This window comes from Neoarius graeffei, chromosome 1, assembly GCF_027579695.1.
Source record: "Neoarius graeffei isolate fNeoGra1 chromosome 1, fNeoGra1.pri, whole genome shotgun sequence".
Lineage (NCBI taxonomy): Eukaryota > Metazoa > Chordata > Actinopteri > Siluriformes > Ariidae > Neoarius > Neoarius graeffei.
The window spans coordinates 19,658,653-19,683,088 of NC_083569.1; the positions used below are offsets into that span (position 1 = coordinate 19,658,653).

Below are 24,436 nucleotides of genomic sequence, written 5' to 3' on the forward strand. Positions count from 1 at the left end.
TTTTAGCTCACCTGGACCAAAGGTCCGGTGGGCTTAAGCCATGGGCTGCTGAGGTCAGTATAAAGAGGTAGGGTTGGTTTCCTGCAGCAGAATTTGAAAAATGTGACAAATAATATCTTGAAACTTGGTATATAGTTGGTATATAGGGTGAGGGATATAGATGACTCTGTCTTCTTGTCTTTTTTAACTTGTAATTTTCTCAACCTCATGCTTTTTCCATGTACATCTCATGGAGTTCTTGTCCCGAGTTTTCTAGTGCTATGTAACCAGGAACTTACAAATATTTACAGCATTATAAGAATCCTTTAGAGCTTTAATTGAAATATTTTTGTTGGTGTCAAAGCCTCGATGATAGAGACTTAAGTGTAACATGTTTTGAAGAAACTTCTCCTTCCTCAGCAGCAAGAACTCACAAGCACCACTTCTCTCAGGTCCCAATATTTTTAGATCAGAACCTGAGACGTGATCTTTCTCCCTTCAGGTCTGTCAAAGGCCCCAATGAGGATTGAAGGAAGAAATAAGAAACACAAATAAATAAAACACCCAGTTTCTTTCTCTCTCTCTGTGCAACCTTCACTCGATCCAGCAAACTTCACACACAAAATGCATCACACCTCTTAAGGCCTAATGGCTTGGTGGCATCTTTCATAATATTACAAAGAGCAGCAGCTGGTTTGTTCCTCACCTCAGTGAAATAACAGGTTTCATTATTACAAAGTCAATAAATCAATCACATTATAATAATAATAACTTGTCATACTAAATTATTTGTCATGATTTATACTTATTTACAGCAATTTCAGATCAGGCTAAATCTCCTAATGCAGCAAAACCACTTACTGTATAAAACAAATATAACAGGGAATTTAAACATTTAATAATGTATTGATTAGATTATATTTTTACAGATTAGAAAAACTGATTTTTCATAATTATATGAATTCTGCTGACAGTCAGAGTTGAAGACAGGTTCCCCATGTGAGGCTGAATGTAAAGCCAGGATGCTTCAGTAAGAATCAACAATCTGTCAGTAGCAATGGTGACACTGTCATGTGGTGCTGTGGGCTGGAGCTTCATGAACCTTTATGATGTGAACATATCATAGTACAGAAAGAATACTTTCACTCAGCTGAGACCATTCATCATGTTCACTGTTATATTCATGTGTCTGTGGCTTTCACTCGGTGAGTTAACTTTGACTTTGCGTTCTTGCAGAAATATTAAGCGTTGAATTAGTGAATTATTCATCTGCGTGGTGGGAAGAAAAAACAGAATGTACATGCTCTCTTCTTTATGACAAGTGACTCCATGGCAGCTTCAATCAAGCCACTTTTTACTCATACAATTATAGATGAAGGCAGTGATGTTACTCTGTCCTGCGACTACAAAGCAAGTGGTACAGGAAACTACCTGCACTGGTACAGACAATATCCAAAATCTAAACCTGACTTCCTTCTTTATATATCACAAAGTGGATATAAAAGTGACTCAATCCCACCACGTCTCTCTGCTGAAGTTGATGAAAAGAATAACCAAGTGGATCTGCTCATCTCCTCTGCTGCTGTATCAGACTCTGCACTATACTACTGTGCTCTGGAGCCCACAGTGACAGGAAATCCAGCTGCACTGTACAAAAACTTTCACACAGTTATGTTACACTGAAGGCTGATCACTTGTCAAAGTTACATAATTCCAGATGATATAATATCAATGATATAATGAGTTAAAATAAATAAATGGGGGGTTAGATCAGTCAATAAAATATATATTCAGTGTGTCTTGACTTGGGGCGGCACGGTGGTGTAGTGGTTAGCGCTGTCGCCTCACAGCAAGAAGGTCTGTGTTCGAGCCCCGTAGCTGGCAAGGGCCTTTCTGTGCGGAGTTTGCATGTTCTCCCTGTGTCCGCATGGGTTTCCTCCGGGTGCTCCGGTTTCCCCCACAGTCCAACGACATGCAGGTTAGGTTAACTGATGACTCTAAATTGACCGTAGGTGTGAATGGTTGTCTGTGTCTATGTGTCAGCCCTGTGATGACCTGGCGACTTGTCCAGGGTGTACCCCGCCTTTCGCCCGTAGTCAGCTGGGATAGGCTCCAGCTTGCCTGTGACCCTGTAGAACAGGATAAAGTGGCTAGAAATAATGAGATGAGATGAGGTGTCTTGGCTCTGTCTCCTGCTCCAGATCTATGTTCACACTCAGGATCACACTTTTTGGTTGCTAAGTACAATGATTTCGTAGATTTTTGTTATTGTTGTCAATGGCTTCATAATATATTCAAAACACACACACACAAATACTTTCAACCCAGCGGGCACAAGACCTCTAAACAACATCTAATAAACGTCTAACTTAAACCTCTAAAAGTTGTCTAGTAAACGTCTACCATGGAATTCTAGTATACGTTTAGGACTAGACGTCTAATATACGTCTAAGTTTAGTCCTCTATTAAACCTCTAAGTTTGGTCGTCTAATATACATCTACGATTTACTTGTTTTAGACATCTAAATATGAACGTTGCTTAGTCGTCTAATTCAGGCTTAAAATATCTCATTAAATAGCAAATGAAACAGAACGACAGGTTAAAGTAACAGTATTTTATTTATACTCCTAATCAAAGAATCAAAAGCCAACCTTACATAAAACATACATACAAGCTATCATTACATAGCAATATATCAAATATTTCAGTGCTTCAAACATACATACAAGCTATCATTACATAGCAATATATCAAATATTTCAGTGAAGCACCAATTCAAAGTACATTAAAATGTAAAAAATAATGCTAACTAAACCAAATATAACAAAACCTAAAGTAATATTCTTACATCCACTGAAAGCTTTTAGAGGCCAAATGGTCAAATTTCAAATTTAGAATGTTCGACCAGTTAAAGCAGGTTTCAACCAAATATACTATAGAACAACAATTTTAACAGAACTCTTACAACTATTAAAACAAAATGCACATCTCAATAACAACTAATAACAAAAGCCTATACTAGAACCTACAACAAAAGAAGGTATCCTTAACGCTAATGCATCTATTTGTGCTTTTCGTTTTCTCCAGAGCTTCTTGTAACTGGACATGCTGTTTTGATGCTCAAACCTGGTTTTTCAAAGAAAAAAGGCAACATGCTGTTAAGGAATGGATGTGCATGCAGGCAAGGGGGGGGAAGGGGTATCTAAACTAACAAGGCATAATTTTACTTCATATTTGGTTACATCAAAGAAAGCACCAATTCCTCACTAAATCAGTCTCTAAAAAATAAAGTACAAATTTTATATAATTTTAATTAGTTTTACATGTAGATCTACACTTTAATACAAGGTCTTATGTAATTTTTTTAAACAAGAAAGTAGATCTAGTTACTGTATACATGTAGATTCTATGTATTCACAAGAAAAAACACAATACAAAAACATGGAGACGAGTCTTGATGAATTTATTAATTACAATTTATTATGCTTATATAACCAGCAGTATTTACTGAAGAGCACTGACTTCACTGTGTGTCAACTTGGGTTGTTAGCATTGACTGAGGTGTTTGTTAGGCCTTAGACCTTAATTACAGCAGCTTCTGGCACTCCTAACACATACTAACTACTCAGTTGTCTGAACTGGCACTTTAAATGTCATTGGGAGAAGCTTCTACAAGTTTTTGATTGATAATTTGGACTGCAGATTGCAAATAAATAGTAATTTCTAGGTAGGCGATAATCGGGATATATACGCGATTTGCGGATCACAATATCTTTATTCTATAAGTTCTACTACCTATTGACATGCTAGAGGTAATTTGGCAAGATTCTCATACAGATAAAATTATGATTTATATACATGTATGAAAACGATCATTAGGTGTTGTATTTTCTAAATCAAAATGTGACATTGCTGCTGAACTCATTATCATTAATTTATCTAAAATATCTCTAAAACAGTTTAGTAATGGCAACTTTTTTCTCTGTCAAGTAGTCAACTAAATACTAAGCTTAATATGTGTTTTGAGACTGAAGGTTGTTTACCTGTATTATTCTTGGATTTGCTGGATTCTTCTTCTTGTAATTTTCTTTGGTGTATTTCAATTTCTGCACTCACGTGTGTTTGCCTGCATTTCCGCTCATGCGCTGTAAGTGACGTAGTTATTAGATATGTTTTCGACGTCTTTTAGCCATCTCCTATGCAACCTCTATGCAACGTTTATGGATAGTCGTCTGTGTGGCGTCGAGTAAATAACTATAGACGTTTAGACACTGTTTAGATGAGCATTAGAGGAATATTCGACGTCTAGGTGCCGGCTGGGAAGACTCATAATGGCCATTTTAGTCTTGCCTTGCCTGACCTTAGTTTTCATTGATATCACTGTTTAAAGATCGTGATGGCCAAATGAGACTTCGAAGCGCATATCAAGAATAAGGGGGCAGATGAAGCTCCGCTTTGAGGCTTTGTATCGTTGAGCAGAAAACCACATGACCCATGATAAACAAGGCCTCGGTTGTGATTCACTAAAAGGTTCATTACTCAGACTCTCATTCAGCAGACTTCACTTGCGACCTACTGCTAAGAGAAATGTACAGCATGTTTAATTTCTACCTTGCGTCAATGTTCTGCCACTTTACATTATTCTTTGCATGTACAGTAATTTGCACAATGTTCCATTTTAAAATAACTTATGTCATCAGATTTTTTTTGCTTGTTTGTTTTACTTATTTGCCTGTATGTTATTTGGTGTTGACCCTCTGTCTCTCTCTTACACACACACACACACACACACTTTGTGTCTTTCTATGGATTAATGATCAGTATAATTTTGTCTGCACAATAAAAAGGTGTACATAAACGGAGTAAGCTTTGTGTCCAGTGCTTGTGTGATGGGACTGTGAGTGCTACTGCAGCCGTGCAATGCACAGAGTAACTTTTAGGGGAACCTTTATTGATTTTTGTTGAGGAACAGATTTTTTTTCACTGTGTTTGGATTGAGGTGATTCCTTTTCTTCGAAATTCCCTCCCCAGCCTCACGTGGTTCCCTCACGTGGTTTTCTTCCGAACGATCCATGCCTCAAGGCGGGGCTTCATCTGCCACACCCCCTTATACTCGACACGCGCTTCGAAGCCTCGGCTTCAGACGGCCATCATTACCGACCAATAATTGCTGATTATTGTCTGTCTGTGTTTTGTCACAGCATTAAATCATAATGTATTTTGTGTGTGTGAGCAGTTTAAGGACAGTTCCCCTAGCCTGGCTAACGCGACTTCAAAGCTCTCCGAGCATTTGGTCTGGCCAAGCTATTAAGCCAAACCGTTTCCCAGAGCCCGTGGTTGACCCGCCTCCCTGAAATGCCTCAGTTTGCTACTGATCGAAGCCAGAAAAGGCTGTGATGAAGCTTAAACCAATCACATCACTCTTTCCTCTGGCGTATGCGACGCGACGGGGCTAACTGGTCGATTAAACTCTTACCAAAGCCGGTCGGAAGCAAGGCAAAAACGTCCTTCCTTTCAATAAATACCTCCAGGGCTGCTCTTTGCTCCATTTTCAATGAGAACTTCCCATTGAATGCTTTCAATACAGCATCTACCGCTGTGTTAAAGGCTTGCCGCTGCTTCATGTTCGTGATGTGAATGAAGCACTTCCGGCATAGATTCTGTAAACAATCTATGGCTTCTGGTCGCAGTTCTACTACGTCACTGCCTTGAACACGCCTCTACCCAGGGCCGTTGGAGATGCTCAAAGTTGATTGGTTCCCGATTTTTCGGGAGCTTGGAAATGCTGTAGATAGCCTGCCGGGCCAGACTAAGCTCGGAACAGGCCCTCGTGTTGCGTCACGCTTAGGACGGGCGGGCCCAGGCTACAGTTCCCCCATTTCCCCCTGATGAAGCGATCAGCCAGGATGAGTTTCTATCTGACACTTAAAGACATTGATTTGAATTAAAAAGTCTGCAAAGGGAATAAATCTGAATTAATAGTACAGATCTTTGCACAGATAACGAGAAAAGGTGTCATGAATTAAGTTACAGGTGTTTACATTTTTCCTAAACCTTTGTTTGTTAAAATTGCATTTTATATACTCTATGTTAATATTTATTTTTAAACCTTTATTTGTCATATGCACACTTCAAGCACAGTGAAATTCATTCTCTGCATTTAACCCATCTGAAGCAGTGAACACATGCACACACACCCAGTGAGCAGCACCTTGCTCAAGGCCGCCCCACGTCAACCCAACTGCATGTCTTTGGATTGTGGGGGAAACCAGAGCACCCAGAGGAAACCCACACAGACACAGGGAGAACATGAAAACTCCACACAGAAAGGCCCTCACCGGCAGCTGGGTTCAACCCGGAACCTTCTTGCTGTGAGGCGACCGTGCTAACCACTACACCACCGTGCCACCCAAAAGAACAGACATGCGATGAGGGTGGGACTCAAACCCACGCATGCAGAGCACAATGGATTAGCAGTCCATCGCCTTAACCTCTCGGCCACCTCGCCCACATTTATGTGTGTGTTTATTTATTTTATATGATGCAATGATCTTTGGACTTTGACAGAGTGAGTAATTCTGTCAAAGTCAAAACTCAGACTCATTAAAATATTTGTTGGAACATTGTTGCTGTATATTTAATAAGCCTGTTATGAAAATGTTAAAACTACATATTCAAAAATAAATCCGTCCAAAATGCTCAACTGAAGTCTGACTGAAAATGAAATTATAATCATTTGAAACCAATCGCAGTAAATTTTGTGCTCCTTTTCCTGATCAGAGGCTAATTATGGGGGGGGGGGGGGGGGGGGGTTTAAGAATTTTGACTTTTCCATGTTTTACCCCCCCCAGAAATATGGAGATGGTCCATCTATGTGGGAAAATGTCAAATTTTATTAAATTGAACCTTGCTAACCCCCCTGTACATACCCTCTGAAAGTTTCCATTCATGACAAAATACATTACAGTGCTGTTTGATATTAGAATGCTGCTTTTTTTAATGTGTTTTAAAGTTATCGATGAATGTGAACCTCTTCAGGTATGCCACTAGGTACGACTACAACATTTTCAGTGCAGATGATCATTATTTTAAGGTAATAAGCTTAGTGGTAAGTACCGTAACCTTACATTCAAGTAAATTAAACATATGGTAATTCTGCTCTTTTTCAGCAAGTTTTAAAGTTATTGATGAATGTCACACTCTTCAGTAATACCTCAAATATGAACTATTTTTAAGCACAGAGGATCATTACTTAAGGTTACTAATTTAGTTTTAAGAACCAGTATGCACAAATGATTCATATCTGAATTATATCTCCCAATGTATAAATAGTCATTATTTGTATTCTTGCAGGTAAATAATGGCTTCTGTTGCAACACGGTCAAAAGCTAAGAAGATACGAGGTGTAGTAGAGTACATAGAGCAGGCTGAGTTCCCTTCTGGGATGCTTCCAACAGGGAAGGACATCATTCAGAATATGCTCGATCTGCTGCGGCCGAAGCGTGCTGGTCAAGCACAGAGATCCAGGGATGCTGCTGCTCAGTTGCTGGCAGAACTTGTTCAAGAGCACTGGTTATTTTGTAACTTATACACCATCCACACCAGACATATAAAGAAGCATCTCTTGAAACTTTATGGAGAATTTATTACTCTGATTCAAACCCGTAAACAGAGACAAAATGAGGGTTTCTAACAACTCTTTTTGTGAGAAATAAATGTTATTACTGTGATTTTTGATGTTATATTTAAGAGTTATTTCCGTTAAGGAATGCTTATATTAGTGAAAAAGGCGGTTTTTGACTATTTGGAGGGGTTATTAACTTCAGAGGGTATGTACAGGGGGGTTAGCATTTTTCAGTTGGCCAAATATTGGTATTTCCATAGATAGATCATCTCCATATTTTGGAGGGGGTAGAAAATTTTTTTTGGTCTAACCCCCCTTATAGGATTGGATCAAAACACAGTAAATGAATTATTACATAATGCTGGTTTGGGACATAAACCTGTGTTTTGTACAAATCTTTTATTTCACTCAGAGGCGCTCTTACAATAGAGGCGAAGTAGGCAATTGCCTTGGGCCCCTCCAACTTTCCCATTCGGCAGGGGCCCCAGACCAGCTGCCCCTTCCCGAATCAGCTGGGGATTTGGGGGCCTTTGGACAGCGATCCATTCCTAAGCCATTGTGTTTGTAAATTGTAATTTTGTATGTTTAAATCGAAGACAAAAAACTAAAATACAAAGGAATTAAGTATTTGTACACCCCCCCCCGTTTGTGTTGAAATGGACTATTCCATGCAATGATCGCGCGAGTCCGAGAACATTGCGCGACGAACGTGAACTGAACCTGAGTGAGTGAATTCAGGGAACTTCTAACAGCGACTGTGCTGAATTGTTTTGAACTTGTGATCAGCGAAATGAAGCGCCACTTTCCAAGTGGTGCTACGAAAAGGAGGAAGCGGGATGAGGCGAAATCAAAGAATGATGCGCTTCCCAAGCTTACAACTTTCTTTAATGTGTCAACAGCGTCGGTTGACTCGGATGCTGTAGCGGAGCAGGAGGAGCTGCTGTTGATTCAGGAGGGGAGCGAGCGGCATCAAGCTCCAACACAGCAGACGAGCAGCAGACTAATCATTCTGAAAAAAACATAGCGGAGGTGGTGAGCGCGTGTCCCGTTTCTGTTGACCACCACGAAGAAAATGACTCTCATTCATTCACTCACTCACCCTCTCTCTGTCTCACGCACACACACACAGAACACTCTCTCTCTCACACACACTGACTCATTCTCTCTCACTCACACATTCATTCACATGGATATGGAGTTGCTTAGAGCCAAATGCCACCTCATCTCTCCTCTCAGTCCACACTTCTTACCTCCCCTCACTCACGCACACTCTCACAAACACTAACTCTCACACACACACACTAACACACTCTCACACATACACTCACAAACACACACACTAATTCACTCACACTCTCACACACAAACACAACTATGTACATAGTTTTATTTATAGAATGTTTGAAATGTTCTGATCTTTAAAAAAAAAAAAACAGTGCTGGTTTTCCTGGCATTTTGGCAAAGACAGATGTTATCTGAAATCTTATTCTCTGTTGGGTTCCATCATGACTATTAGGCTACGTTCACACTGCAGGCTGAAGTGACTCAAATCCGATCTTTTCGCCCATATGTGACCTGTATCCGATCTTTTATTGACAATATGAACGACACAGATCCGATTTTTTCAAATCCGACCCAGGCCGTTTGGATATGTGGTCCTAATTCCGATTCCTATCCGCTCTTTTCATATGCGACTTCAGTCTGAACCGCCAGGTCGCATTCATCCGACTTACACGTCATCAACAAGCCACAAACGTCACTATTCTGCGCTGAAGTAGGCGGCGGGTCTCTCAAAAAAAGTTACAACAACATGGCGCATAATGACATCAATGCGAGGGACGCTTCGGGCTGTGAAGGTTCTGAATCTTCTCAATGGAAGGACGCAGAGGTTAGGGAGCTGATTTCCATTTGGGGGGATGCAGCTATTCAAGCTAGATTGGATGGGTCATACCGCAACCGGGCGGTTTTACTTCCGTAAACACTGGCCATGCTCACTGCGTGTGACGTCGTCGTATCCTGCAATGCGCATGCGGAACACTTTTAGGTCGCTTTTCGTTCATACTGAGGATCACATACAAGTCGCATATATTTGTTAATGTGAACGACCTCACAAAAAAATCGGAATTGAGCATTAAGCCTTGCAGTGTGAACGTAGCGTTAGTTTGTGTAGTGCTACACTTTTTGTGTTCTCTGCTTTCCATCTTCATTTTGGAGTAAAGAAGTGTATGCAGGGTTTAAAGGGGAATGTTTTTTTTTCTCCTCTCCAACCTTTACTTCCCTATAGATTAGCTTTACCTGCTTATCCACCATGCAGTCGGTACATTTTTTTTTTGTTTCGGATCGGATGAGGGGGGCCCCATACATACCTTCGCCTGGGGCCCCCAATTTGCTAAATCCGCCACTGATTTCGCTCCTTTTGAAGAAAAGTCCAACTTTATTTACGGATAATAATCCACGAACCACAACAACATGCATTTGAAACCAATTGCAGTAAATTCTGTGCTGCTTTTCCTGATGGTAGAATAATTATTGGACTCGGACTGATGGGTTCGGAACCAAACAAAACCGCTTCCTCATAAAGTAACGCGGTGGAACAGAAAGACTTCACTGGCCAATCAGGCGGCACTTTCCTAATGAATATTCATGAAGTCCCCGCCCACCTCGCTGAAATTGAAAGGTGTTTGTGTTTAAATTAGTGCTGTCAAGCGATTAAAATATTTAATTGCGATTAATGTCGCGACTGTCATAGTTAACTCGCGATTAATCGCAATTTAATCGCACATTTTTGTCACATGAAAAACCATGTAATTCTCTTATCAGCATAAAAAAGTGAATGGGCTTGCTCACCGTTCGAACTACGGGGGTACTCGGGGGATCCGAGATCCCCTGAAACAGACATGAGATCCCTTGAAAACATGATTTGGGAAATGTTGGGGGGTCTCTAAAATATTGGCAAAATGATGTTTATTGACATAGCAATCGTGTGTAACGGGAAGCATTTGCATATCCGAAGTGAGCGCGCGATGGAGATCCGCGCTCTGAGACAAGTGCAAGCACCCCCCCAAGGGAAAAAAAGGGACCCCCCGAAAATATCGGTATAGTTCGAACACTGGTTGTACGAATGTGTTTTTTTTTTTTTTAATTGCAGAGCATAGCACGTCTTGTCACAGCCACTGCGAAGTGGGGCTGGAGCCGCCAATGGGAAAACGAAACCTAAGCCGAGCACTGTGGCTCTTTGGGGGAGGGCAGAGGACTCTGGCTGTGCGGGGCGTGGCATTACAGTCTAGCTGCTATCGTTTTTCTAAGCAAAGTCTCTGTTCCAAGTTCCTGGCAGTTTCAAAAGCTTATGAAAAACCTACATCATGTCACAGAGCGTTAATCTCGCGATAAAAAAATTATCGCCGTTAAAATTGAGTCAAGTTAACGCGTTAATAACGCGACATTTTTGACAGCACTAGTTTAAATGTTTGGAAATCCCCACAAAACGCTCTTTTGTAGAAGCGGCGTGATCAGGATCCCAGCAGCGACTCTGACACAGCGGTTATTCCTGCAGCACCACTGGGTTTATTCCCGCACCGGCAGCAATGAACTCTCAGTTTTCCTTTTCACTTCAACAACAAGCGCTTTAAACACCTCATTATTACAAAAAGGGTCAAAAATAGCAGTGAACAGGCGGAAACGCTCTCAGGAATAGAGTTAACGCTCATTTGTGAGTGGGACAGGCAAAGTGCAGCCAGGTACTCTTTCTTTATTTTACAGACAAGCGTACTTGATTGGGACAGGCCAAGTGCAGCGAGGTACTCTTTCTTTCTTTTACAGGCAAGCGAACGTGAGTGGGACAGGCAAAGTGCAGCCAGGTACTCTTTCTTTCTTTTACAGGCAAGCGAACGTGAGTGGGACAGGCAAAGTGCAGCGAGGTACTCTTTCTTTTACAGGCATGCGAACGTGAGTGGGACAGGCAAAGTGCAGCCAGGTACTCTTTCTTTGTTTTACAGGCAAGCGAACGTGAGTGGGACAGGCAAAGTGCCGCCAGGTACTCTTTCTTTCTTTTACAAGCAAGCGAACGTGAGTAGGACAGGCAAACTGCAGCCAGGTACTCTTTCTTTGTTTTACAGACATGTGAACATGAGTGGGACAGGCAAAGTGCAGCGAGGTACTCTTTCTTTCTTTTACAGACAAGCGAACGTGAGTGGGACAGGCAAACTGGAGCCAGGTACTCTTTCTTTCTTTTACAGGCAAGAGAACGTGAGTGGGACAGGCAAAGTGCAGCGAGGTACTCTTTCTTTTACAGGCAAGGGAACGTGAGCCGGACAGGCAAAGTGCAGCCAGGTACTCTTTCTTTCTTTTACAGGCAAGCGAACGTGAGTGGGACAGGCAAACTGCAGCCAGGTACTCTTTCTTTTACAGGCAAGAGAACGTGAGTGGGACAGGCAAAGTGTCGCCAGGTACTCTTTCTTTCTTTTACAGGCAAGAGAACGTGAGTGGGACAGGCAAAGTGCAGCGAGGTACTCTTTCTTTTACAGGCAAGGGAACGTGAGCCGGACAGGCAAAGTGCAGCCAGGTACTCTTTCTTTCTTTTACAGGCAAGCGAACGTGAGTGGGACAGGCAAACTGCAGCCAGGTACTCTTTCTTTTACAGGCAAGAGAACGTGAGTGGGACAGGCAAAGTGTCGCCAGGTACTCTTTCTTTTACAGGCAAGCGAATGTGAGTGGGACAGGCAAAGTGCAGCCAGGTACTCTTTCTTTGTTTTACTGGCAAGCGAACATGAGTGGGACAGGCAAAGTGCAGCCAGGTACTCTTTCTTTGTTTTACAGGCAAGCGAACGTGAGTGGGACAGGCAAAGTGCCACCAGGTACTCTTTCTTTCTTTTACCAGAGATGCCTACTAGTACGGATTGGCCGTATTTTGTACGGAAAAGTTACGTAAATACGATGTTACGGCAAACAGTGTTATTCTGTATGGAATTATTATAAAGTCTTAAATTCCAGTGAGTTGTTTTTAAATGTCCAAGGGTTTTTTTCAATCCTTGCGCGATTCACGGCTAGGCTATTTATTTTTCCGACAACCGCACATGCTGTGTGTGACATGCGCAGATTCCGCACATTTGTTCACGCTATTTTCGATACGGTAGAATGGCCGTGCATGACTGGGTGTAAAAAGGGCAATGGATACGCGCACTGCAAACTGTGTAGAACTGACATTAACATCACTCATGGTGGTTGCGATGACTGCACGCGGCATGTCAACTACAAAAAAAACATATGGAGTATGCTGAAATGGCGCGTCAGGCGGAAAGTAAATCTGGGGGTATCCAGCAGTTTTTTACGAAATCTGTGGATGAAAAGACACGGAACGTGACACGTGCTGAAGCGGTGATGGTTGACCTATGCTTGGAGTTGAACTTGCCAATTAGTGCCATGAAATGTGAGTTAAACTTATTCAATTTCTTTTTACATGTACAGCGGTGCTTGAAAGTTTGTGAACCCTTTAGAATTTTCTATATTTCTGCATAAATATGACCTAAAACAACATCAGATTTTCACACAAGTCCTAAAAGTAGATAAAGAGAACCCAGTTAAACAAATGAGACAAAAATATTATACTTGGTCATTTATTTATTGAGGAAAATGATCCAATATTACATATCTGTGAGTGGCAAAAGTATGTGAACCTTTGCTTTCAGTATCTGGTGTGACCCCCTTGTGCAGCAATAACTGCAACTAAACGTTTCTGGTAACTGTTGATCAGTCCTGCACACCGGCTTGGAGGAATTTTGGCCCATTCCTCCGTACAGAACAGCTTCAACTCTGGGATGTTGGTGGGTTTCCTCACATGAACTGCTCGCTTCAGGTCCTTCCACAACATCTCGATTGGATTAAGGTCAGGACTTTGACTTGGCTATTCCAAAACATTAACTTGATTCTTCTTTAACCATTCTTTGGTAGAACGACTTGTGTGCTTAGGGTCATTGTCTTGCTGCATGACCCACCTTCTCTTGAGATTCAGTTCATGGACAGATGCCCTTTAGAATTCGCTGGTATAATTCAGAATTCATTGTTCCATCAATGATGGCAAGCCGTCCTGGCCCAGATACAGCAAAACAGGCCCAAACCATGATACTACCACCACCATGTTTCACAGATGGGATAAGGTTCTTATGCTGGAATGCAGTGTTTTCCTTTCTCCTAACATAACGCTTCTCATTTAAACCAAAAAGTTCTATTTTGGTCTCATCCGTCCACAAAACATTTTTCCAAAAGCCTTCTGGCTTGTCCACGTGATCTTTAGCAAACTGCAGACGAGCAGCAATGTTCTGTTTGGAGAGCAGTGGCTTTCTCCTTGCAACCCTGCCATGCACACCATTGTTGTTCAGTGTTCTCCTGATTGTGGATTCATGAACATTAACATTAGCCAATGTGAGAGAGGCCTTCAGTTGCTTAGAAGTTACCCTGGGGTCCTTTGTAACCTCGCCGACTATTACATGCCTTGCTCTTGGAGTGATCTTTGTTGGTCGACCACTCCTGGGGAGGGTAACAATGGTCTTGAATTTCCTCCATTTGTACACAATCTGTCTGACTGTGGATTGGTGGAGTCCAAACTCTTTAGAGATGGTTTTGTAACCTTTTCCAGCCTGATGAGCATCAGCAACACTCTTTCTGAGGTCCTCAGAAATCTCCTTTGTTCGTGCCATGATACACTTCCACAAACGTGCTGTGAAGATCAGACTTTGATAGATCCCTGCAGAAATATAGAAAATTCTAAAGGGTTCACAAAGTTTCAAGCACCACTGTATGATTTTTATTCACTGAAATATCAAACACTGGCTGTACTTCTTTAGTTCAAAGTCTTTTCAGTGTTGCAAGTGCAAATGTACATGTAGTATGATCAAAAACAGAATTTTATGATTAGTGCTGTTGGGATTGTGGCAAAAAAATGATCATTCCACTGTTTTAAATACAATTATAAATGTCATTTTATTCAATGTCTCTTCTGAAGCATTATGCTGAAGTATTTATATATTGGGACATTAAGATAACAATGTCGGACTCTCTTTGGCATGAAATAAGTTTTTTTTTTTTTTTAATTTTATTAGAATCCGTTAACAGGTATAACATTTTGCCAGGCAATATAATATAATACTTTTGATGAGTTACATTCAATACCAGTGATTGGTAGTCAACCGTAATGTCTGCAAACAGGGAACACAATTGTATTTATAAAAAAGGGATATTGTATGCTTTAGAAATTTGTTGAGTGGAAATTCAGTTGAGATGGCTGCTCGCGTTTTGTTTATTCAATTCACACAAAACAGTTCTTTTTAATAATTTAAATGTTAAACATATTGGTATATATACCTCTTTATAATAGAAATGAGCATAAATTAATGTTACTGAAAGTCACTCCAAAATACTGAAAAATGTTTTCAAGAATACTGAAATTCAAAATTTGGGGCAGGTATCTCTGTTTTACAGGCAAGCAAACATGAGCGGGAGAGGCAAAGTGCAGCCAGGTACTCTTTCTTTCTGCTTCTTAGTCCGCTCGGGCACACAACACGGGCCACAAGGCCCATTAGCAACCCGCTGCAACAAATGTCAGAAATGGGATTCGAACCCACGCCTCCAGAGGTGACTGCGACCTAAACACAGCGCCTTAGACCACTTGGCCACCCTGACTTGCCGCGCCTAGTGCGAATCCGGCGTGGAACATGCTGAGGTCTCATGCGGCTCTCACGCGTGGGCCATGCGCTTGGCTCACTATTGCAATACTCTGGGCAGTGCTTTTACAAGTTTGCAGAAAACACGGACTTTCCGGCAAACGTTTTACGACAGTGCTTTGACTCGACCTGTCCGGGAGAGAAGCCCTTTCCGTTTAGGACAGATACCTGGACTTGGAACCGCTCCCTCTTTTGCCAGGCAAGCTCGGGTAAAAGCCGCCCCCGAACAAGGCTTCGGCTGCCTATCGGCAAACCCAATTTCAGATGGAGTCGGCAGCACATTCAAAGCAGCGTGGGAGATGTCGAGTGGACGTCGAGGACATCGCTTTAACCAGGTGGCCACGACTGCACACGGGGCCTCGGGACAGCGTGGACAAATGTTAGGAGATGCTTCGGTGCACTTTGTTTCAAAACGCATACGCTTCAGGGAGGCAAAATCCTCAGGTTGGACGTGAACGAGTCTACGACCTAGCCTAGTTGATTCACTGGATGTACAACCGTCTATGGGCAGCGCTGCTAAATAAAGCCAGTCTTGTAAAATGAAAGCCTAGAATGGACTGCACTGACCAGTTTTCACCCATCGTATGACAAAGGGAATCTCAAACTTACTCGTAAGCATGCTAAATTGCGTAGGGAAACATCAAGGCATCCGTTTCAGCACCTTAAGATGCAAAACTGCATTTCGGCGTGGTATCAGCACACCATCCCGAACATCAGTAAACAGGACGTAACAGACATCAGGACGGAGATTGAAGAACGCATCTCCGCTGGATACCGCTAGCCGAACACTGCTCCATAGTCCGCTCGGGCACACACCAAACCGAGACGCGTCGTTGACCACACGCAGGTCTTGTGCTGACCACGTGAGTTGGCAATGCACTTGGGTCACTGCTCAAATACCTACGTGCGGTGATCAAAAGAAGACCGCCGTCCTGTTTCACACCGAGAGCACAGGGGCTCTGGGGAAACCGATCCACCGCCAGCCAGACCGACACGGGTAGCACTCGACGCGCTTCAAGTTTCACACCGCACGTAGACAGCAGGGTTCGAACCTGCGTGGGGAAGCCCCAACGGATTTCAAGTCTGCCGCAATGACTACGCGAGGTGCCCAAATTCGTGAGCAACAACAACAAAAAAATTATCCCCACCGCTTATTTTCGCAAAGCGACGCCAGCCAAAGCCTTCGATTTCACCCACGCGATGGCAAAACACCCCCTCCCCCCCAGGCTGCTAACCAGGTGGCCACGACTGCACACGGGGCCTCGGGACAGCGTGGACAAATGTTAGGAGATGCTTCGGTGCACTTCTATAGCAGTAGAAACTCCCGATTGTAACAGAGGTGGCAATCCAAACACAACACCCGCAAAAAGTGACCAAAAAGTGTCAGAAAGAGCAGAAAACCACTCAGCTTGAGGTGAGTCATTGTTTCCGAAAAAAACGTATGACATATAAAATTTAAAACTGACAATGAACTGTTAGTAATCACACACAATCATCAGAAAAAGCAAACAAACAAACTTAACGCGCACAACTGCTGCTGCGTGTCGCCATTGAACAGCGCCACCCATTATATACCAAATTATGGTATATTCCAAATTATTATGATCATTTACCGTATTACTTAACTTATATGCACCTTTCTGAATTCTTTGGGCGATTTTGGACTTCAAAGGTATTGTTCGACACAACAAACAAAGACACAGTTTCAATAATAAATGAATTTATTATAACAAAGATAAAAATGAATAATAGCAGATTAAATATATACAAACAGTGAGGTGTGTGTATATGTGTGTTTGTATGTGTGTGTGTGTATGAGAGGAGGCCTAGCTTGGTTGCTAGCTGAGACAAAGGAATGTTATCTAAGTAGAACAAAAGGATTAGCACGTGTTGCTAATGTGTGCTTGTGTGTGTGAAAGGCCCTAGATTAGCCTCGTGTGGCTAAGCTAAGAAGGGTGTGTCACCACGTGGGGTTTGAGGAGAACAAAGAGTTAGCATGGATTGCTATCTAAGGTGTGTGTGGGGGAGGAGTTGACCACGTGGCTAGGCTAAGACAAAGGAAGGCTAGCTAGCATGTGTATGTGTATGTAATGGCCCTTTTCCACTACCCTTTTTCAGCTCACTTCAGCTCGCTTCAGCTCACTTCAGCCCGACACGGCGCGCGTTTCGACTACCAAAAACCAGCACGACTCAGCTCGTTTCAGCCCTGCTTAGCCCCTAAAACTCGCACCGTTTTGGAGTGGGGCTGAAGCGAGCCAAACCGTGCCGAGTGAGTCTGGGGGCGTGAGCAGACACTCCCCTGTGCACTGATTGGTGAGGAGGCGTGTCCTCACATTCCCACACACGCCCCGCGAGCGCGCTGGGATCTGTAAACACCGCAAACCCGGAAGAAGAATAATTACGAATTACGAGAATTTCTGAAGCCTTATGTGCCTCGCCTCATCTATACGCTCTTGCCAGTATCTGTTGGCGTTGTCGGTGACAACAAGCCACAGCACCAAGACCAGCAACACTAACGACTCCATGTCCTCCATGTTTATTGTTTACTATTCGGGTCGTGAGACTACCGCTTAAAAGATCACTGAATCAGTGACATACAGAGCATCGTGGACGAGTTCGCGGAGCGCAAGGCTCGTCGTATGCCCTTCAAATAATGCGCGCAGTAGGCTATTGATGTTTTATTATGAGCCATGTACAGTATGTCGCCTAATGTTTTTTTGTTCCTGAGTTACATGTTCGTTTGAAGGACTTAATGTACAAAATAACATAGTTGCACCCCGTAGTGTTGAAATTGGTAAACACAGTGCATTCAGTGAGGTTTGCACCGCCCTCCTTTTATTTCTGACTCTTCCTGTCACCGTTGCAACCTCTGAGCGCTCATTCGTATGCCCTTCAAATAATGTGCGCAGTATAGGCTATTGATGTTTTATTATGAGCCATGTACAGTATCCTAATGTTTTTTGTTTCTGAGTTACATGTTCGTTTGAAGGACTTGATGTACTAAATAACAGTTGCACCCGGTAGTGTTGAAATTGGTAAACACCGCAGTTGCGGACATTTTGTAGCCTAAAATGATGTTATGATAAGCTTTAATAAAGGGCCCGGTCATTTGCCCCGCCCCCGGCCCGGCTCTGACTTGTTCCGCCACTGTCACTGATGTCACTGTTTGCGCTGCTTAACGACATCACGTGACGTCCACCCACTTTCGCTAACTCCACCCAATGTGTCCACCCACTTCCAGCCAGCACGGTTCAGCGCGGTTGTAGTCGAAATGCAACTCCAACAGCCCCGCTCAGCTCGACTCAGCTCGACTCAGCACGGCACGGCTCAGCCGCGTTTGTAGTGGAAAAGCGGCATAAGTAACTGATTAGCTTTGTGTGCTAACTAGACAAAGGAAAGCTAGCTGACGTGCTTTTGAGGCCGTGTGTAAGGCCTAAACGTCCTTTGGGGACAATACCGTTATCTCTGGATATTAATAAGATAGAAGAATTAGCCGTGGCAGCTAATCCACTAACTTTATAACATTACCAAATTCACTGAAACCTTGATAAGGTCAAAATGTATGATAAGGAAATTAAAGTGTTAGTCAGGGATAGAGAGGGGAGCATGCACAGCCTATCTATTAAAACAATTGAGAGAACATAGAACAAAATAAATCAACACGCTGCGTGTTTAACAGTGTAACAAATAAACCTGGGTTTAAATTCACACTATTTCAATAAAAGCTAAATTCCTAAGACTGATCTTTATGCCCAAAATGTTTCAGTCTTACTTCCAGTATCTTGCTTATATGCAAGATTAGGGAGATGTTCTAAAACTTCTGAGTCTCGCCGTTGTGGAGCACGTGAGTCGATTCCGTGAGTCGATTCTGTGGAGCAGAGAACTTCTTGATCCAACGACAGTCGTGATGAAAAGAAAGTCTCTGATCAAAATAATGTGCACAGTGCTTCAATCAGGAGGAATTCTGGTCGCTCATAATTATAAATTAACTGCTTTGGGCTGCAGTCATACGTACTTAATGAATAAAACCGGTTGTAACTCACTGAGTTTAAAATCGTGCGATCTTAGAATCTACCGTGGCCAGTGGTAAACAAAGAAATCGCGCTAACTCGTGGATCTTGCAAGAAAGAAAGAAAAAGAAAAGACGTCTTTATCTGGTTTGCTCGCGGAGCGTATCTCTTTGTGTGTCCAGATGGCTTGGAATCCGGACACGAGAGAGAGCGAGCTGAGCGTTTCCGGGTATCTTATCACTTCCTGTTGGAAGTGACGTAGATGATCCCGCCCCAGCGTGACACAGGTCAACACGGAAGTGGGCTGATGGGAAATGTAGTTTCTTAAAGAGAAATTGGACTGTACCTACACCTTGCACACATTAAACAGGAAACTTCAGAGAAATGTGTGGAAGTGTGCTGTCTAGACATACGGCCATATGATTTGGTCACCGGGAGAGGCTTTGTTGACATATTGCAACACTTTGTTAATGTTGCTGCTAAGTATGGCAAGTTTGACGTTAAAGATGTTTTACCTCATCCAACCACTGTATCCAGACATGTAGAGGGGCGAGCACAAGCACTGCAAGCGTTAGTGGTAGCAGAAATAAAGCCCATCATCGAAACATATGGATGTGCCATCACAACTGATATATGGACGGAGGATTACCATACCGTAAGTCTTCATTCATATCTGGCACCATTTATTATACAAACAACAACTTCGACCTCGTTTCCAGGGTGTTATTTGCAGCTCCCTTCGAGAGTGGCGTGTCAAAAACAGGGGAGAATATCAGGAGTCTGCTGTTCCAGAAACTCCGTGAATTTGGAATAGATGTGTCACTACTATCTGGCTGTGTTGTATTTGTTACTGACCGTGGAGTAAACATAGTCGCTGCCTTGCGTGGCTACACCAGGTTGAATTGCAACGCGCACATTCTGAATGTCACGCTATCAAGTGCATTTGCACCAGGTGTTGGCTGAAACTGAGCTGTCTGAACTGTTGACCAATGCAAAAAAGCTGGTGAAATATTTCAAGCATTCAGGTCTGCAAAACAGCTTGAAGAAATCCCTCAAGCAATCCATCGAGACCCGATGGAATTCAAATTACGATATGCTGGATTCCATACTGCAACAGCATGAGGAGATTTCAACATTACTGCTGAGCAATAACCAGTATGAAAGAATTGCGCAGATTAATGCAAACACTTTGAAAACAGTAGTTGCGTTCCTTAAGTTATTCAAGGATGCTGCTAATGACTTAGAATCCAGCACCACTCCCAGCGCATCATTTCCACTGCCATGGTCCGTGAGACTCATTGAACACTGTCAAGCAGCATCCCTCGAGCCCTTACTCTCTGAAGTCGCCAATGTGTGTGCCTCACGTCTGGAAGAACTGATGGGCACCAGTGACACATCTGCATTCCCTCTCCACATAATCTACAGGATTGCAACGCTCCTGACTCCTAAAATGCGACTGCTATGGATGCTGCCCCCAGATGCGAGAGACGAGGTGGTTAAAGGTAGGCCTACTAGCCAAGACACAAAAACAGAAAATAGAACGCTTTAGGCCTGGTTGAATAACAGCATGAGACATTTTATTAATATATATTTAGGCTATATATCATAATAAATAATAGCATGAGCCATTTTAGAAATAGATTGCCTATATATTTATAAATTAAATCCTATCCAAAGGTGCAAAGGAAATTATTCAGAAGATGCAGTTTGACCTGGTCATGGCCACAGCAACAGAGGATGAGCCATCAGCCAAAAAACAATGCACAGCCACAGACCGATTCGCTGACTGGGAAGATGATGCGCCCTTTACTTCAGCGCCAAGTACGATCGATGACGAAATTACTGATTATCTCAGCTCCAGGCTCTCTGATAACCCAGACCCACAGGGTGCTTGAATGGTGGAAGTTCAAAAAAGAGCGCTTCCAAGTGCCCTCAAAGTTGGCACGTTTCATATTCTGTATCCCCGCATCGAGTGCGCCTTCAGAGCGGGCCTTTAGTGTCTGTGGGCGCATCTTGGAAGAGAGACGCACGAGATTGGGACCGCAGTCGGTCAGCAATATTCTCTTCCTCCATAGCAATATTAGAAAGTGATTCAGTTTGTTAAATTCATTTCTTACCTTTGTTTATTTTATTTATTCATTTCATTTGAGCCATTCACAGCCGTTGTTAATTAGGTGCTACATAAAGAGGCTGATGATGGCGGTGTTGAGAAGCCTACGCTGCCTAAGTTAGCATGTTTCTATTCGTAGCCTATTTTTTCGAACAAGATACCTGCGACGTCTGCCAAATAATTTTCATGTTGTGTATTGGCCTATTTTATGCAAAGCAGGCTGTTTTTATGTGCCATGTGATGGTGCAAGGGTTTTGATAAAACTGAGTTATATTTAAACGTATTGTGTGTTGCGTTTTCCGTGTTCTGATTAATGTTTCTTATTTATGCCTGTCGAAAAGAAACCTTAACCTCAATCACTGCATGATTATAGGCTATAAAGGTAATTCCAAAAAAAAAAAATACAGAGAAGGAGGATAGAATATGAAACTGCCTTTATTTCATTTAAAAACTACACGAAAATAACGAAATAAGAGCGCTATTCCCGACCAGTGCGTCAAAAGCCACGCAGGCCGAAAACGAAACAAACAACCCCAAGAATCTCTTTATTAATAGCCTATATTACGTTTTCTCCTGCGGGATGGGAGAAGACACAAAATCAATGCATCTCTATCAGTGTGCGGGAATAATTCTCATAGCTTCGCGGGTTGCGGGCGGGAGTGGACATACACATCGTGAGAATGGGCGGACACGTTGCACACATGTTGCGGTCGCGGGTGGTAATGGTCAGAAATTCAGAGGGAGCGGACAGGAGCGGGATGAAGAAAACAGTCCCGCGCAGTTCTCTACTCTGCACTATACTACTGTGCTCTGCGGCCCACAGTGACAGGAAATCCAACTGCACTGTACAAAAACTTTCACACAGTTTTGTTGTATTGTTGGTTGTTCTGCTGATTATTTTAAGAAATTGACATGCACTTTTGTGGGAATCTCTCTCTTTCAAAATTTATGAACAGTTATATTATTGACACATATTCCATTATTAGTAAACAGTTTTATTTATTTTTTGGTTACCACTGTATGCTGGTCAGTGTTGTCGTGAACACAAAGCCTGTCCTGGGGCTCCCAGCTGTGAGGTGGGAATTCACCCTGGATGGACTGTCAGCCCTTCGTAGAGCACCATGCACAAACCCTTTCACACACTCATTCACACCTTCAGGCAATTTCTCCAAGCAAACTTCCAACTGCAAGGGTTTTTTGTTTGTTTGTTTTAACTAACACAGACACGGAGTAAACATGTAAAACTACACACAAATTGACAGCAACCTGACCTCAGCATCCAACTGAGAACTCTGAAGCTGTGATGCAGCAATGCTGCCCACTGGGTCACTGTTATCATCCATTAATCCATCCATCATCTGTCGCCACTTATCCTGTACAGGGCCGCAGGCAAGCTGGAGCCTATCCCAGCTGACTATGGGCGAGAGACGGGGTACACCCTCCTCTCTCCTACATATACTCAGCTCTCACTTCCCCACTTTGCAAAGTATTGTCGAGTACCCCCATGTCTAACTTTACTGAGCCGTTTGTTTTCCGCCTGATTTCCAGTGTATGACCCGTGTTTACATTTATCCTCGACCTTGTCTTTTGCTTGCTCTCTTACAAATTGTTTGCTGATTGACTGACCCTCGCTCGTTTCCGGATTATGATTCCGCTCTAGTATTTGGCTCAGGGCACCATACAAGCAAGAACTGCCACTGGATGGATAAACCTCACACACTTTGGCACTTCAGAGTTTACCCATGTAATTTACCACTGCAGTGTGTGTGATTTAAAGTTTTGTCACATTAATTTATATGGCATGGACTTTGATTTGTTTGTTTTAAATATTAAAGCTTTACAGAGGAAACCACTGACTGGCCTGCACTCCACATCTTCTTATTCACGTATCAGCTAGAATAAACATTACAAACCAATTAGTTGTATTTTCACCAAATGAATAGAACTGGCCTATTTATTAATGCATTGTTTGTTTCGCACAGTCTTCAGTATGAAGCATGAAGCAAAGACTAAAAATCATTTTTAAAAGTATGAATGATCAAGCAATTAAGTAAATTTATGGAAAGAGAATTTTGCATTTTTTATCTCCAGATAGATCAGAAAGTATGTCATGAATATTTTTTTTAGTTGTTGATGTTTACAATTGTATTCAACAACTCTTTCCTTATATATTTTTATATACAGTACCAGTCAAAAGTTTGAACACACCGACTCATTCATAGTTTTTTTTTTTCTGTATTTTGACTATTTTCTACATTGTAGAACAATACTGAAGATATCAAAACTATGAAATAACACATGACACTTATATGGAATTTTGTGGTCAATAAAAGTGTTAAAAAAACAAAAACATGTTTCATATTTTTGATTCTTCAAAGTAGCCACTGTTTACCTTGATGATGCTTTACATACTGTTGGCATTATCTTAACCAGCTTCATGAGGCAGTCACCTGGAATGCTTTTCAATTAATAGGTGTGCCTCATCAAAAATTATTTAGTGGCATTTCTCTTTGCCTGTGATCATCTGTTCATACCTCACCCGACATTTTGCTTGTTTCCCATTCTTGAGATTGCCTGTTGATTTGGATTGTTTGCCTGTATTTACACCTGATTGTCACTCTGTTTTTCATACTTCTGCACTTGCATCCGTCTCCCACCGCTCCCTGACAGAATACTTCATCAAAGAGTGGCTGCAGCAGAAGGGTTCCAGTACACCATGCCACACCACTTCTGGAATTTTGTATCTCAGCCTCTAGCCTTGTTTTCTGGCAGTGTACCGGCGTATACACTCAACACCCTACGATGGAGAGTATCACCCATGTGGCTTCAGCATACAGTGTGGCACCTATTATGCAGACCTTGAAGAACCCAAGCCTCCAGAACCTGTCTGGGTAACGTGTATGATTTCCTGGCTTACTGGATGAGCACGCCGATGGGCCGAGTCTCTCATGCGATTAGAGCACCTGTACCTTCAGAACTCACATGAGTTTCTGGTCA

The 24,436-nt window shown here is 42.4% G+C and overlaps 2 non-coding genes across 2 annotated transcripts; both read right to left on the reverse strand.

Annotated features, from left to right (window-relative positions):
- Positions 1-6,406: 6,406 nt before the first annotated feature.
- trnas-gcu (transfer RNA serine (anticodon GCU)) lies at positions 6,407-6,488 on the reverse strand. The gene has a single exon. It is a non-coding gene; the product is annotated as a tRNA-Ser (tRNA).
- An 8,707-nt stretch (positions 6,489-15,195) lies between these two features.
- On the reverse strand, positions 15,196-15,278 carry trnal-uag (transfer RNA leucine (anticodon UAG)). Its single transcript has one exon. It is a non-coding gene; the product is annotated as a tRNA-Leu (tRNA).
- Positions 15,279-24,436: the final 9,158 nt, after the last annotated feature.